Source organism: Petromyzon marinus, chromosome 46 (assembly GCF_048934315.1).
Source record: "Petromyzon marinus isolate PM22_M1 ecotype Great Lakes invasive population chromosome 46, UKy_Petmar_22M1.pri1.0, whole genome shotgun sequence".
Taxonomy (NCBI): domain Eukaryota; kingdom Metazoa; phylum Chordata; class Hyperoartia; order Petromyzontiformes; family Petromyzontidae; genus Petromyzon; species Petromyzon marinus.
This window is the reverse complement of record NC_133712.1, coordinates 6701886-6717137: the sequence shown is the minus strand read 5'-3', so window position 1 is coordinate 6717137 and position 15252 is coordinate 6701886.

Here is a 15252-nt window from a genome sequence, read left to right as displayed (position 1 = left end):
TAAGGCATTCGCTTGTAACTGCTACAGAAATAGTTACGTTGAAGTCAGAGCATACACATTCACCGAGGCACTTAGTACAAATCAAAACAGGAGAATTTAGCATTGAAATAACTAGGCGAATTTAGCATTGAAATAACTGGGTGATTTGCTGGTGACTGGTCACAGAAATGACTACACATCTGAGCTATTCACAGTACTATATAGTGAACCAATAAAAACTAAAATATAAATTACCTTCATGTTATCAATAAACTCTATATTCTCCAATCAGCTAAGCTACCAACCATAAGTCGTTATATATCACAATGCTATATGGCGAAAAAATGGGTGGATTCTTACCCTCAAATTTCCGTACCACGGATAGCTACGGGCCCCGTTCAGACGGACGAGTTCGTCCATGGTCGGAACAGAGGAGGGGGAGAGACTGCATACTGATGTACCCCCCCTGGTGAGACATTGCTTAACCAACACATACTTCACCTGGAATGGAACTTTCTACAAACAAACTGAGGGCACCCCAATGGGCTCCCCCCTATCTCCGGTTGTAGCCAACGTATTCATGGAAAAATTTGAAACTGACGCCATCCAGACTGCCACTCTACGCCCGACCTTATGGAAGAGGTACGTTGATGACACCTTTGTCATCTGGCCACATGGCCAGCCTGCTCTAGACCAATTCCGCGACCACATCAATTCCATACACCCAGCCATCAGATTTACCATGGAGGTCGAAAAAGATGGCAAACTACCCTTTCTGGATGTCTTAATTAAAAGGAGACATGATGGTTCAATGAGCCACTCTGTCTACAGGAAAGCTACCCATACAGATGCTTACTTGAAACCGGATTCCCACCACCATCCATCCCAGAAGAACTGCCTCATCAAGACTCTATACCATAGAGCCCAATGCATTTCCGACCAGGAACACATTACCAGTGAACTCAAGCACGTACACCAGGCTCTCAGGGCTAATGGCTACTCCGACTACACAATCCGCAAAGCCATCACTCCAGTCATGAAGAAGGATCCTCTTGTGGAGCCACTCAAAACCATCACCTTACCCTACATTGCAGGGGTCACTAAAAAGATCTCCAAAATCCTGAATAAACACAAGATCCAGGTCCGATTCAACACAGTACACAAAATCCGTGATTTAGTTCCATCTGTAAAAGATGCTCTTCCAGACATACAGTACCTGGGCGTTTACAAACTAAAGTGCCTCTGTGGTAGTAGCTACATTGGAGAAACCAAAAGACATATCTCGGACCGCATCCGCGAACATAAAGCAGACTTGAAACACGGTAAGACGAACTCCTCTGCCGTGGCAGATCACTGTTACAATTCAGTGGGCTCACATGACATTGACTTCTCCAAGACGGAGGTTCTTTGCAAACCAACTGGCTACCATGAGAGATTCGTTCATGAGGCCATTCACATATACAAGCACAGAGACAATTTCAACCGAGAAGATGGATTCAGGCTTAGTAACCACTGGAAAGATGTGTTAAATCATTTCTGTTCTTAATTAATTGTAATTTTACGATGACCTTCAGACCGCAGCTCTTTCGCCAGCATTGCCTCTTAATACCTCTCACACCACGGTTAATGGTATGGTTTACAACATGGAGTATACTAGGGCTTCGCAGCTGTCTCTCTCCCCCTCCTCTGTTCCGACCATGGACGAACTCGTCCGTCTGAACGGGGCCCGTAGCTATCCGTGGTACGGAAATTTGAGGGTAAGAATCCACCCATTTTTTCGCCATATAGCATTGTGATATATAACGACTTATGGTTGGTAGCTTAGCTGATTGGAGAATATAGAGTTTATTGATAACATGAAGGTAATTTATATTTTAGTTTTTATTGGTTCACTATATAGTACTGTGAATAGCTCAGATGTGTAGTCATTTCTGTGACCAGTCACCAGCAAATCACCCAGTTATTTCAATGCTAAATTCGCCTAGTTATTTCAATGCTAAATTCTCCTGTTTTGATTTGTACTAAGTGCCTCGGTGAATGTGTATGCTCTGACTTCAACGTAACTATTTCTGTAGCAGTTACAAGCGAATGCCTTAATTTAGCTATTTCAATGCTAAATTCTATGCTAATTCCTTTTAACAATGGGTGCCTCTGCGGATGTGTATGCTTTAACTTTTAACATAGCTATTTCTGTGACCAGTCACAAGCTAATCATTCAGCCTTTTCAATGCTAAATTTTATGCTAATTCCTTCGTCAAGGCTCTTTGTTCCTCTCACACAGCTTAAAAGCCGTGATCTGAACGTGGCTCTCTCACTCCAGCGCTGTCCTACCAGACAGTCTCGCTCCCTTCACCTGATGAAGGCCGCTTGTGTTGTGGCCGAAACGTCGTGAGAATATTATTGTGTTATTTTTTTTTTATCAATTTATTATTTTATTCTCATTCTACGTGACTTTACCGAAAGAACCAAAGAAGATGTATCATTGCACTGCCTGCACACTCGATATGAATGCCATTGGGTGAATGTTTACAACAATAAATTGCACTTGTATTGCACCTAAAGCGTAACAAACATCTCGGGGCGCAGAATTACACGGGGAGAACAGGAGGGAGCAGAATTTTTATTTTTATTTAAAGCTTTCGTGACTGCAGGGATTGATATTCTTGGTTCTTTCGGTAAAGTCACGTAGAAGGGCAACAATAAAATAATAAAAATATAAAACAATAAATTTCTTGCTGTGGTTTTCACACCTGATGATGATTGCTTGTGTTGCAGTCGAAACGTCGTGATAATTTTATTGTTTTATATTTTTATTATTTTATTGCTTCCCTTCTACGTGGTGGTGACTTTACCGAAAGGACCAAAGAATAGGAGGGAGCAGGTCGGAGTGAGCAAGGGAAATAGAGAAAGGAAGCAATTAAGGGGGGCTGGCTGCAGCCATGGCTTGTTGACAGCGGCGGCGACGATGGTTACTAGGGACGTTGTAACCATATCTTGAGCACCGGCCACGTGAGAGGCGTGGTGCTTGACGCGGCGACGCAGTGGCGCAGTGATTGCCACGGTGACGTGGTGATTGACGCTGCGGTGTGGCGGGGGCGCAGGTTTTCCACGGAGCGGACTCGGACATTGAGTGGCTGCAACGTGACCTGGGCCTGTACGTGGTGGGCCTGTTCGACACGCACCCAGCGGCGCGCTCCCTCGGCCTCGCCAGAAACTCGCTCGCCCACCTCCTCATGCACTACTGCAGCCTGTCTACCGACAAGCAGTACCAGCTGGCTGACTGGCGCATCCGGTACGCACGCCGCACTTGCTCGAACCTCTGCATACGCGCGCGCATGCACGGGCTAACTTGTACACACGTACAAAAACAAAGGCAAAGATCCCCTGTATAGCCTCAACTAATTGTTGGGGAAAGTGCTGTGAAGGAGGGGGTGGGTGGCCAGTACCATGCACGGCCGCCTTTGTCTCCCCAGTGGTGATGTTTACACACCGCTACACCAGGTACTCATTTGAGGCTGAGTCGAGCTAGTGGAGGGCCGGGACCGGTTCAGATAATTGTCACAGGTGTTGGCCGTGAGTAGAAAGTCCATCACTGGGTTCATAGAACAGTACATATGAAGCACTTTCACCCCCCCCCTCCCCACTCAAGTTATCTTAGCGAGCCCCTATTAAGGCTGGCACAATGTTTGAGAGGGTAATGTGGTTAGCATCATGCCTGACCTCCTTTGTTTCCCCAGTGGTGATGTTCATATCTTATACTAGGTGCTCATTTAAGGCCGAGGTCCAATACTGTTTTTTATATCACTCCCAAATGATGTTAGCCTTCACCGGAAATGAAACATGGGTCAACAGATAAATGTTGCGGTACATTAACATCTGCGTCTCATACACACTCGCATGCACACACTCACACACAAACACATACACACTCACAATTGCATACACACGCACACCAACACTTGCACACATCCACGTATGCACGCACACACACAGGCCTCTCCTGCCAGACATGCTGCACTATGCGCGTGCCGACACGCACTACCTGCTGTACGTGTACGACCGCGTCCGCGCCGACCTGCTCACCAAGGCGCTGGGCCGACCCAACCTCCTGCAGCTTGTGTGGGACCAGAACCGAACTGTGGCACTCAAGGTGAGTGGCGCGTGGGCAATGGCGGAGCCAGGATTTTCAGGTGTGGGGGGGGGGCAACCCCTCCAGCAATGAAAAAAGGTAGTGTTAGTAAGTAAGGACTTGTCCCTTGGTTTTTATTTGACGCGTAGTGCGGTGATGGCGCAGCCATCGATCGAGGATCGAATTCGAACCGCGTTGTGTGATCGGACTCCGACTATTGTCCTATCATCTCATCGAGTCCCTGGCACGTAATAATATGCTACACAGTGGCAGTGGGGCTCGCAAAATGCCGATTTATTACCAATAAACCCCAATGATCCGATCTAAATTAGGGATTTCGATCGGATCATTGGGGGGGCACGTGACACCCCACCCCCCACTGGCTCCACCAGTGAGCAAGTTACAAGCCTATCTTTGTAAGCAAATCCACCACTCTCACTCTTGATCGGGAAAGTTTTCCCACCCCTCCAAAAATATTGTTTATTCCCTTAAAAGGCCTCGAGCAATAATCAAAGAATATATTTATCTTTTTAACTAGATCAACGAAGTGATATAGTTCATGGTGTAATGTGTGTAGACTATTGTCCTATCATCTCATAGAGTCCCTGGAACGTAATAATATGCTACACAGTGGCAGTGGAGGGGGTCGCAAAATGCCAATTTATGTTCAATGTGGTGACTCGGGCCCGCCGTACCGTTTTAATGTTCATGCATCCTAATTAGTGCATTCGCGATAAAAATTCCCACTGGAAACATTGGTTACCGACTTTCAGAACTGGTAATTGATGCTGAAAACAATTACCAGTTAACCGATGATCGTTTTAACAACCCTGGTAATTATTGCTGCCGCTGTCACTACTTGCATGGTTCCATCTCCCTCTCTCTCCCTGTGTGCGTGTGTGTGTGTCTCAGCGCTACCACAAGCCGGTGTTCACCGAGGACTCCTACCTGGAGCTGCTGCACAAGCACAAACAGCCACTGGATGTGCAGCAGAGCAGCGCCGCCCGGCTCCTGTACGCCTGGCGCGACCGCACGGCACGCACCGAGGACGAGAGCAAGGGGTGAGAGCACCCGCGGCGCTGAAATAGCCGTGTACTGCACTGCATAGCATAGTGCAGCAAAGCACGGGACTTTCCGACAGCGTAGAATAACACAGCAAACGGAACAACACCACAGCGTTCAAAATATTTATCTTGACTTATCAGAATATTTATTTAGACTGGAGGAATCCGATGAGCTATGAACTCTTTATCACAGATGTCCAGAGTAGCGACAAATGTATGAATATAAAGCATATAAGTAAAAATTGCATAATTACATGATTTACTGTAGATTTTTTAACACTCAATGCACTTTAGGGCAAGGCAGCAAAACAACAACAAAAACGATCCAAGACCGCACCAAAACAACACACAGTCTAAATTTTGATTTAAAACTTTCGTGACTGCAGTAATTCATATTATTAGCTCTTTCGGTAAAGTCACGTTGAAGGGAAATAATAAAATATATATAAAACAATAAAAGTTATCACGACGTTTTGACCATAACACATTAAAATGGAAATATCGATACACGGGTGTTTTATAATATAGCACAGTAAAACACTGGGGTGTACGACGCAGCACTTTTTAATTTACCTGATCGCGATCCTGAACCAGTTGTAGAAACTGCACATTCAAGTGCCGTAGGTCAATGGTTGCGTAGTACGATTACTGTCGCTGTTGCGTTGTTGGGCCTGTACGGCCTGTGTGATTATTGTTATTGCTGAGATGTGCATAGTGCCCTGGCCTGACCGGTGTGTGTTGTGCTGTTGCTGTCACAGATAAGTCCTCCCAAACCATATGCTCATGAAGATCGCAGAGGAGATGCCTCGGTAAGCCGCGCACGGTGGTGGCAGGGACAGTTGGGATGGTGGTGCGAGTGATACCCATGATGGTATTGACAGTGGTGGTAATATTCGCCCTCCAACAACAACGAAGGTCAGAAGAGCGATGCTCACAATAAAGAGCGGAGTGCCGGGCGGCTAAAATGCAACAAGTTGGCACAGTCGCGTGCACAGCTGGTGCATCTGCCCCAGTCATTGCAGTCAGTCAACCCATGGGACCTGGCTCTGTTCCGTGAGCTCCTGTTAGCGAGCCTTCGACATTGCACGTGGATTCGGAGTGCACCTGGCCTGAGACAACCGCCGTGGTGATGTCACCAACACTTATTGGCATATGGCGCCTGTTCTTGTTGTTGGCAATAGTGGTGGTGGCTGATGATTGTGCTGTTAGTAGTGAGAGTGGTAGTGATAGTGGTGATGGTGGTGCCACTCATAATGTTTTGATGTGGATGGTGATCTGGATGCTGGTGATGATATGGATATGGTGATAGTATGATGGTGATGATGAAGGTTGCATTGTGGTAATAGCATTGGTTTGTATGATCCTGATAATGACCAGGCTATATATACGTACGCCAGACAAGACAGGCTTTACGTACGTATGCCAGCCTGAACACAATATACATACGTACGCCAGGATGAACAGTCTATACATACTCATTGTTTTTTTCGGTAAAGTCACATATGTAGAAATACAATAAAATTATATTATCATATTATTTATTGTATTTCTACATACGTGACTTTACCGAAAAAAACCAATGAGTAATTTTATGCAGTCACGAAAGCTGTAATACTTTATTAGGCTATACATCCATAGACTTTCCTGAGCTGCCTATACGCACATACGCCAGAATGAACAATATACGTATGTACACCAGCATGAATAGGATATATGTACGCCATCTTGAACGGCTATGCTTTTGCCAGTATCAACGGCTATATGCACCCTAGTCCACGCCATTGCTGTTTGATGCAAGACAGAGGGGGAGTGCTGGCTTGTTGTAACGTTGTGCTGTTTCTGTGAGATGGTGTTGTTGCTGTGACGTGGTTTTGCCGTGATGTTGCATTGCTCTGGCGTTGTGTTGTGACGTGTGTCGCTGCTCTAACATGTTGACATCGCCGTTGCCGACGCAGGGAGCTGCAGGGCGTGCTCGCGTGCTGCAATCCGGTGCCGCCCCTCGTGAGGCAGAACGCCAATGAGCTGTGGCAGCTCATCAAGCAGGCACGCCTCGTCCCGCTCATCAAGGTGAGCGCAGAAGCGGAGGCGGCTCGGTGGAGCAGCGAGGGGTTCATAATGGACGGCCAGGGTTGAGATACGGATGAAGGATAGATAGGGCAAGAGAGTCGGAGAACGAGAACAGAGACAAAAGAGAGTGGGAGACAGAGACTGAAAGTTATAGGGAGAGAGGGATAGCGAGTGGTCAGAGGCAGAATGTTCATAAATAAATATAATAAAACATTTAATATAATCTTGATTTGAAGCTTTCGTGACTGCAGGAATCCATACTCTTTGGTTCTTTCGGTAAAGCCACGTAGGTATCAAAATAATAGATCACGACGTTTCGATCGCAACACAAGTAATCGTCATCAGGTGGGACAACCACACCAACTGCTGAAGACAGCAGTGGGACAACCTCACCAACTGCTGAAGACAGCAGTTGGTGTGGTTGTCCCACCTGATGACGATTGCTTGTGTTGCGATCGAAACGTCGTGATCTATTGTTTTTCTACCTACCTGACTTTACCGAAAGAACCAAAGAGTATGGATTTAATATAGGTGGTGACTGGGTGGCTCCTGGGGCCAATACTGGGTCAAACACAATGATCCGGCACTGCTTCAATAATATTTTTTTTTAACTTGTGACACTGCACATTATTCGCTCACTCGAAGCGAGAGAACGACTCAGAGGCGTGAGGAGGAACCACAGACGAGCGGGAAAGGCTACCAGGAGGTGAGCCTGTGCCAAATTTCCCCCCAAACTTTGTGGTCGTCTATATATGAAGGTGTTATCAACCAATTAATGAGTGTTTACATATGGGAGGGAACCGGAGTTCCTGGAGAAAACCCACACATGCGAGGAGGCAACAGTCAATCCCATACAGAACGAATAGATGAAGTCAACCTTTGCTGTACCCCCTTCTAGCAGGCCATGCTATGACACCTGAAAAGCAATGGGAAGGGAGTTTAACAACATTTGTGTGATCCACCCACCCTTGTTGCCTCCATAGTGCTGGGTTACAGGACTTTGCCACCAACACCACCCGGCTAAGATCCTAGGTTTTGGATCTTGGGAGTTTCAGCCACCCGTGGTTAAACGACGTTCACAAATGTAGCGAGTTGATGGTCACAACTAGGCACAAGTGACTGCAAAAATAATGACTCGTTGCAGTAAAGGTTGCGTTTGTTTAATAATCTTTGCTGCTGTTCCCGCAGAGCGAAACGCCCATCAAGGCTCCATCGAGAATATTCATCACCCGGACAGAGGTGACCAGAGACCAAAACTCATCACACAAATTCCCTCTTTACTTGCGATTATCAACTCTACATCTCATTTTCTCATTCGGCACAGAACTCTCATTTGTGGTTCTTTTTTTAAATTCCACGTCCCCAAACCGTCGTGACAATGAGGAGCTCAGTTCATGTCCGTCCTTAGAGTGTGAATAATGTTCCGATTGTTGTGTAGGTTGACACCCCTGTGTGATTGTTGGTTCATGGCCTGACCCTGAAAGTACATTCTAGATGTTTCAATCCCCCAAAGGTGACATTAATGGTATCATTTGTATGCCCACCCTAGTGTGGCACTGATTGTTCAATCAATTTTCTTCTGTGTTTTGACAGCGATTGGAAAATCCTCTCTTCTGTCCTCACGATGGCTTATCATTGGACGACAGGCAGCCAATCACAAGGCACGGTACTGAAGGTAGCTCACACTTAGTTGTGCTGGTTATATCGGCAAAGCTCATGATATGGATTATATTTTTTTATTCGTGACAGTGATGTGTACACCTAGCCTGTCACGAGTAGATTTCATTATATTGACATGAAAAAAATACTGTGCTGTTTTTTAATATCACACTCATAATTTGAGTAGTAATCATACAAATAATTGCCATGTTCTGTGTACAAATTAAACATAATTTAGTGACATAACAAATAATGTCCTGACTGCATTTACAGTGGGGCACAAGCAAAAATAACAAAATACTTTTCAGTAACATTGTCCTAAAAGTAAAACTTACATAATAGGTGATTTTTAAGCAATGACCCTTCTTTGGCTGCTGCGTGTATGTGCGTATTATTTATTTCACTATCTTTGTGTCTATGTCTGTGTTCAATTGCGTGCATTTCCATTCATATGTGTGTGTATTCATTCCTGTGTCTCTGTTAACGTGTCTTTATTTGCCTGTCTGCATGCGTATGTCTTGTGTGTCAGCGGTTGCAACAGGTGTGTGGCCCTGTATATTATTGCGCGTGTGTGGGTGTGTGTGTTCACGTGTGTATTCTTCAGTCTGTATCTCTGTGCATCTTCTGTGCTAGCGTATGTCTGTATGTCACTAGAGAACGGTTGTGCAGTGTTAGTGTGTAGTGGCACGACCCTGATGGCCTAAGTTCCATTCCCGGTCACGACGAACAGCAGTAGTTTAGCTGGTTAGCGTGCTGCACTATTAACCTGGCAACCCAAGTTCGATTGCTGCTTATGGCCAACACCGGTGACGAATATCTAAACCGGTCCTGGGGCTCCCTTAGATGAATTCAGCCTTAAATGAGTACTCGGTGCGTGTAAAGCATCAGCACTGGGGAGACAAAGGTGGCTGGGTGTAGTGTTGGTCCTCCTATCCCCTTCGTGTTCTGTGCTGACCTTCGTAGATGCTCGCTAACAGCACTTGCCCTGATAGTCTTTTCAAGGCTATATTGAGGATCTTTGACTTTTGTCTTTGTGTGGTGCAGTGGAGGGAGCACGGAGGGCGGTGCCTGCCACGCGCCCGGTCCTCACCCTGATTGACGTGAGCCCACCATCCTCACACGACCACAACCAACCCATGTCTCATCTCCCACACCGCTGGCGAAAGCACTGTGTGTGTGATCTCGTGTGCTGTAGCTTTCTGTACCGTGCTGTATTTGCTGTGTTAGCCATCATGTGCTGGGGCGTTCTGTGCGTTCTCTTGTGTGTTGTCGCATTCTGAGCTGTGCTGAAATTGCTGTCATGTTGTTGTAGTGCGCTGCGATGTGCTGTAGTGCTCTGCGCTCTGCTGTGGTGTGCAGGACAGCGAAGAGCAGCAGAACGAGGCTCGCACTGCTCAGAGCTCCACGTCCCAGATGAAGGCAGCGCGTGTCCTGCAGACGTTCGTCAACCCCTTTGGCATGGTGAGACATGGGGAGACAGGGACATGTGGAGGCACAGGGGTAGTTGAGTGCCAAGGAGATACATGGACTTTGAGAAACGGGAATTACAAGGACACCAAGACAATGCAGCGATACAAGCGACTTAGGGACGTGGGGAACACACAGGAGGCATGGTAAATGAGAGACAGATAGGAGGCATAGAGACACAATATTAGCACAGGGTCACACGTGACACGGGGTCACTTAGGATTTGGATAAAACGGTCTTCATTGACGCAGAAATTCTGGAAACATGAAGACGTGGGGACTTGAGGAAGTGATTGAAAATAAAATAGGACATGCACAGGGTCGTTTGTTTGTTTCCTTGCGCGTGTGTGCTAGTTCGCTTGTGCATCTGTTCATGTGCTTGTGCTTGCAGTATCTACCATCCAGTGACGGGAAATCTCTGCCATTTCAAGAAAAGAAATTGGATCCCAACTCAAAAGTGTTTGAGGTAACACGTGGATGTTGTGTGCTAACATCTTGCTCACATCATCATCTCCATCATCATTATCTCCATCATTCCATTTCACAAACCACTTGTGCACACGTGCGGATGGGTTCTGAGTGAGGAATTTTAGTGGTTTGGTGATTGTGGTTATTTGAGTGCATGTTTGAGCAGATGAGTGGGTGAATGAATGGTTGAGTGAGTGCTTGGGTAGGTGAGAGAGTGTAGTTGAGTGCATGAGTGGTTGGATCGTTGAACGAGTACCTGAGTGGCTGAGTAAGTGAATGAGTGTTTAAGTTGTTGACTGAGTGAGTGATGAGAACCCGTTGAGTGCTATCTCACCCGTCTCTGTAGATCTATAGTCGCTGGAAACTGATGAAAGCGCCAGAGAAACCAAAGAAGAGCTCTGCACAGCCTGCAAAAGCCAAACACGGTGAAGGCACACACACACACACCATGAACACAGAGACATGCACTAATCCAGCAGTCGCAAAACACTTGCATGTGCACACACACACACACATGCAGACACGTACAGAAGTCAAGGCGTTGCTCACAAACACGACAAAAAGAAAAATCGTATCACCTTTAACAGACTTGGGGCAAGTGCTGTTAGCAAGCATCTCTGAAGATCCAGGATTACACGAGGGGTGGGTAGTCAACACCAGGCTCGGCTGCCTTTGTTTCCCCAGCACTGATGATTACACATCGTGCCCGGTACTCATTTAAGGCTCCGTCGACCTCGGGGAGACCCAGGACTTGATCAAATATTTGCCATTGCTGTTGATCGGAAGCGGGAATTGAAATCAGGTCACTGGGTTTGCAGTGCATTAACCAGCACACTACTGCACGCACGCGCCATGAGTGACGGATCCCCGTGTCTGCAGCGGAGAAGAAGATGAAGGTGGAGTGCCCTCAAGAGGAGCCGGTCGCCGTACCGACTGTGCGAGAGCAGAAACAGGTGCGCCCCGCTCACTCGCGCTCCGGCGTTTCCACGGCCAATGGGGGAACTGGGAACCTAGATTTGAAGCTTTCGTGACTGCAAGGATCCATACTCTTTGGTTCTATTCGGTAAAGTCACGTAGGTAAAAAATTAAACAACAAAAAACTCGACGTTTCGACCGCTTGTGTTGTGGCCGAAACGTCGTGATTTTTGTTGTTTTATTTTTTACCTACGTGACTTTACCGAATAGAACCAAAGAGTATGAACTGGGAACCTGTTGCAGGACCTGCACCCCCGGGCCTTGCGTTTGTGACTGGGCTTCGTGGGACCCGGCCCCTCCTGGTGCCCTTAAGTCCCCACCCACCCACCCCCTCCCCACTCACTGCTGCCCTTTCCCATTCCATCTGAACACCAGCCTGTGTTGGGGTAGACATTGCTTACAAAATTGCATACGAATTCAGATGCGTTATTCTTGTGAACATTCTGCATGTGTTTCAGCGAATTACGTCGTGGCGTGCAAATTTTTGCCGTCAATAAAGTGGGCATCGGTGCGCATCACAGCGGAATGGGAATGGTACATGGGCATAGAGCAATAAAAATGTAAAAAGAAACCCGTCGCGAACTCGGCGGCTTACACCGACTGAGCAAAATAAATTGCAACCGCATGAAAAATAAAGTGCACAGGGAATCGCATAAGAAAGGTAAGGAGTAAATAATAATGAAATAAACTGTTTTTTCTTTCCCTGGTGCGCTGGTGATAACTCGACGAGGGTTAACGAATCGATACCCTATCCTGTGACTCGTGACTTGATGCTGGTAGCATCGTGGGGATAACATTGGGGGAAAAGACAAAAATCCGACACAAACCAGAATACCTCCCCACTGCCGCTCTCCCCTCCCCACCCCCTCCCACTGTGTTGCCTTCATTCTCTCTCATTCGGCCTCTCCCTTACCCCTTTCCATGGGCAGGGTGCCACACGTAGAGAGGCACCGGGGGCAGCCGAGGTCACGGAGGTCGGAGGGAAAAGGCAGCGCGCGGACACGGACTCATTGCCAGCGCCACCACTCGTGCCAGATGACTTCACCCCCCATGAGTACACGGAGGCCGACGCTCACATCTTCACAGGTACACACACATCTTCACAAGTGCATACGTGCACATCCACATCTTCACAGGTACACAGACACGCGCACATGTACATCATTGTGGGAAAAACGCACATCTTCACAGATACGCACACACACACATCTTCACAGGTAAGGTCAATGTGTGAGGGTGGGTATGTGAAGGTCAATGTGAGCGAGTTTGAGTGGGCGAGTGAGCGAGTTGTTCCCTGTTCCAGCCGGGTGCTCTCGAGGAAGAGATCAGAACAGACACACGACTCGGCAGGACAAGGTGCGTACGTACTTAACATCACCGCTATCATCATCGTCGCCATCATAACCACCACTACCATTGTCATCACACCATCACCACCCCTAATATTACAGTTTTATCACCATCACCACTACCATCAACACCATTACAGCTACCATCATCACCATCATGACCATCACTGCTACCAACATCACTATCATAACTCCCATATTCATCACCATCATCACCACTATCATTGTCATCACCATCACCATCAATAACACAACCATCACCCCTACAACTAAAGTATTATCTCCACTACTTTTAACACCATCACCGCTACCATGATCACTGTCATAACCACCATATTCATCACCATCACCGTTACCGTCACCATCAACACCATTACCATCATCTCTGTAACCAGTGTTGCCTTCACCTTTAACGTCATTAACACCATCATTAATGCCGTCACCACCATCATAACCACATTCATTGGTACCACTGTCAACATCATCTTCATTCCCACCACCATTACCACGATACACGTCGTGTAGTGCATTGCGCAGTGTGTTGAATCTTTGTGCTCCGCGTGCTTTTTGTGTCGTGTGCGTGGTGTCTGTTGTGCGCATGAATGCACATTGTGTGGTGTGTGTTTGATGTTGAGTACACATTTGCGTGTATCCGTTGTGTGTTTGTGCAGCATAAGTTGTGCGGGCGGGGGCAAGGTGGTCGTACAGTCTTCAGAGGATCGGCACGGGGCATGACGTACATGCAGGGACACAGTGGCCGGTTGGAGATCCCTCTCCCATCACCTACGTCGCCCTACGTGCATTCACGTGTCTTTTGTGTCCGCGTCGGACCTTGCATATCTAAATGTTTACCCCACATGTCCTTGTGTGTCCCTGTGGGTCGCCGCATGTCTAAATGTGTACGCACATGTCTCTGTAATGTCCCACCTTCTCTCGGTTAGTTCCCCGCATGTCCCCATGTCCCTCCGTGTCACTACGCATGCTGCGTCTTCCTTTAGATCATAGATCACGGTTCCGTGCATTTTCACGTGTGTTCCTGTGTATACGTATGCCTTTGTGTCTGCACATGCATCTGCTTGCCTTTGTGTGTCTCAGTGTCAACGGTGTCAACAGTGTTGCTTTGTGTCAGTGGTACTTCGTGTCTGCTTGTGTCTTCACGTGCCCCCCTGTAGCATTGTTACCATGCGTGTCGGTGTGTCACCGATGCGTTATAGCACATGTCATCACACAGGGTTCTCCCACTGGCACATCTGGCCCGTGAAGGCTTTTGTAGTGGCCTGCCGAGGTATAAATACAGGTTTCCCTCACTTTATGCGGTGGATACGTTCCAAAAAAAAGGGCACACAAAGTAAAACCGCACAAGACAGCGTCCTGCCGAGTAGTATATACGTACACATGCAATGTTGTGTCACATCTGACCGCAAAGTGGCATATAGAGTGAGTTCAAAAGACATGTAGCGAATTTTGTGGAGAAATAGGTAAGTCGCATATACGTGAAATCGCACAAACCAAACCTGAATCAACTGTGGAAACCTGTAGATACAGGTTAGTGAGATGAAAAGTGATATGCAAGAGATAGGGATGAGAGTTGGAGACAAACTATGGTGATTAGCTGTCACATAGCTGACATTATGACGTAAATAAGTCATGTGACGTAACATGTACGCGTGGCACGTGATATTACATCGCTAACTTTTTGTAGCCCGCCAGATAATATTTCTGAAGAACCATTCGTTTTCATGTGCCTCTGTGCCAAGCACATGTCTGCATATCTCCATGTGGGTGATTTTGTGTTCCATAATCTCAAAATGCACCTAGCCTGGCACAGCTGCTACGGTCACATCACTCAATGGCGGCTGTTCTCTTAATTTATTCACTGGTCACTATCTGTGTCCTCAAATCCTGATGCTTGCATTTCCATGTGTGTGTGTCCCTCCACATCTTAAAAATAATAATATTCTGCATGTATTTAGCATCTTGCATGGAAATTCCATCTATAAACGTGGTAGAATTTGTAACACATGCAGTTTTCGCGTGGAGGCATGATAATACACAGACAAGCGGGGTAAATAGCCAGAACCAGTGCCAACAATTGC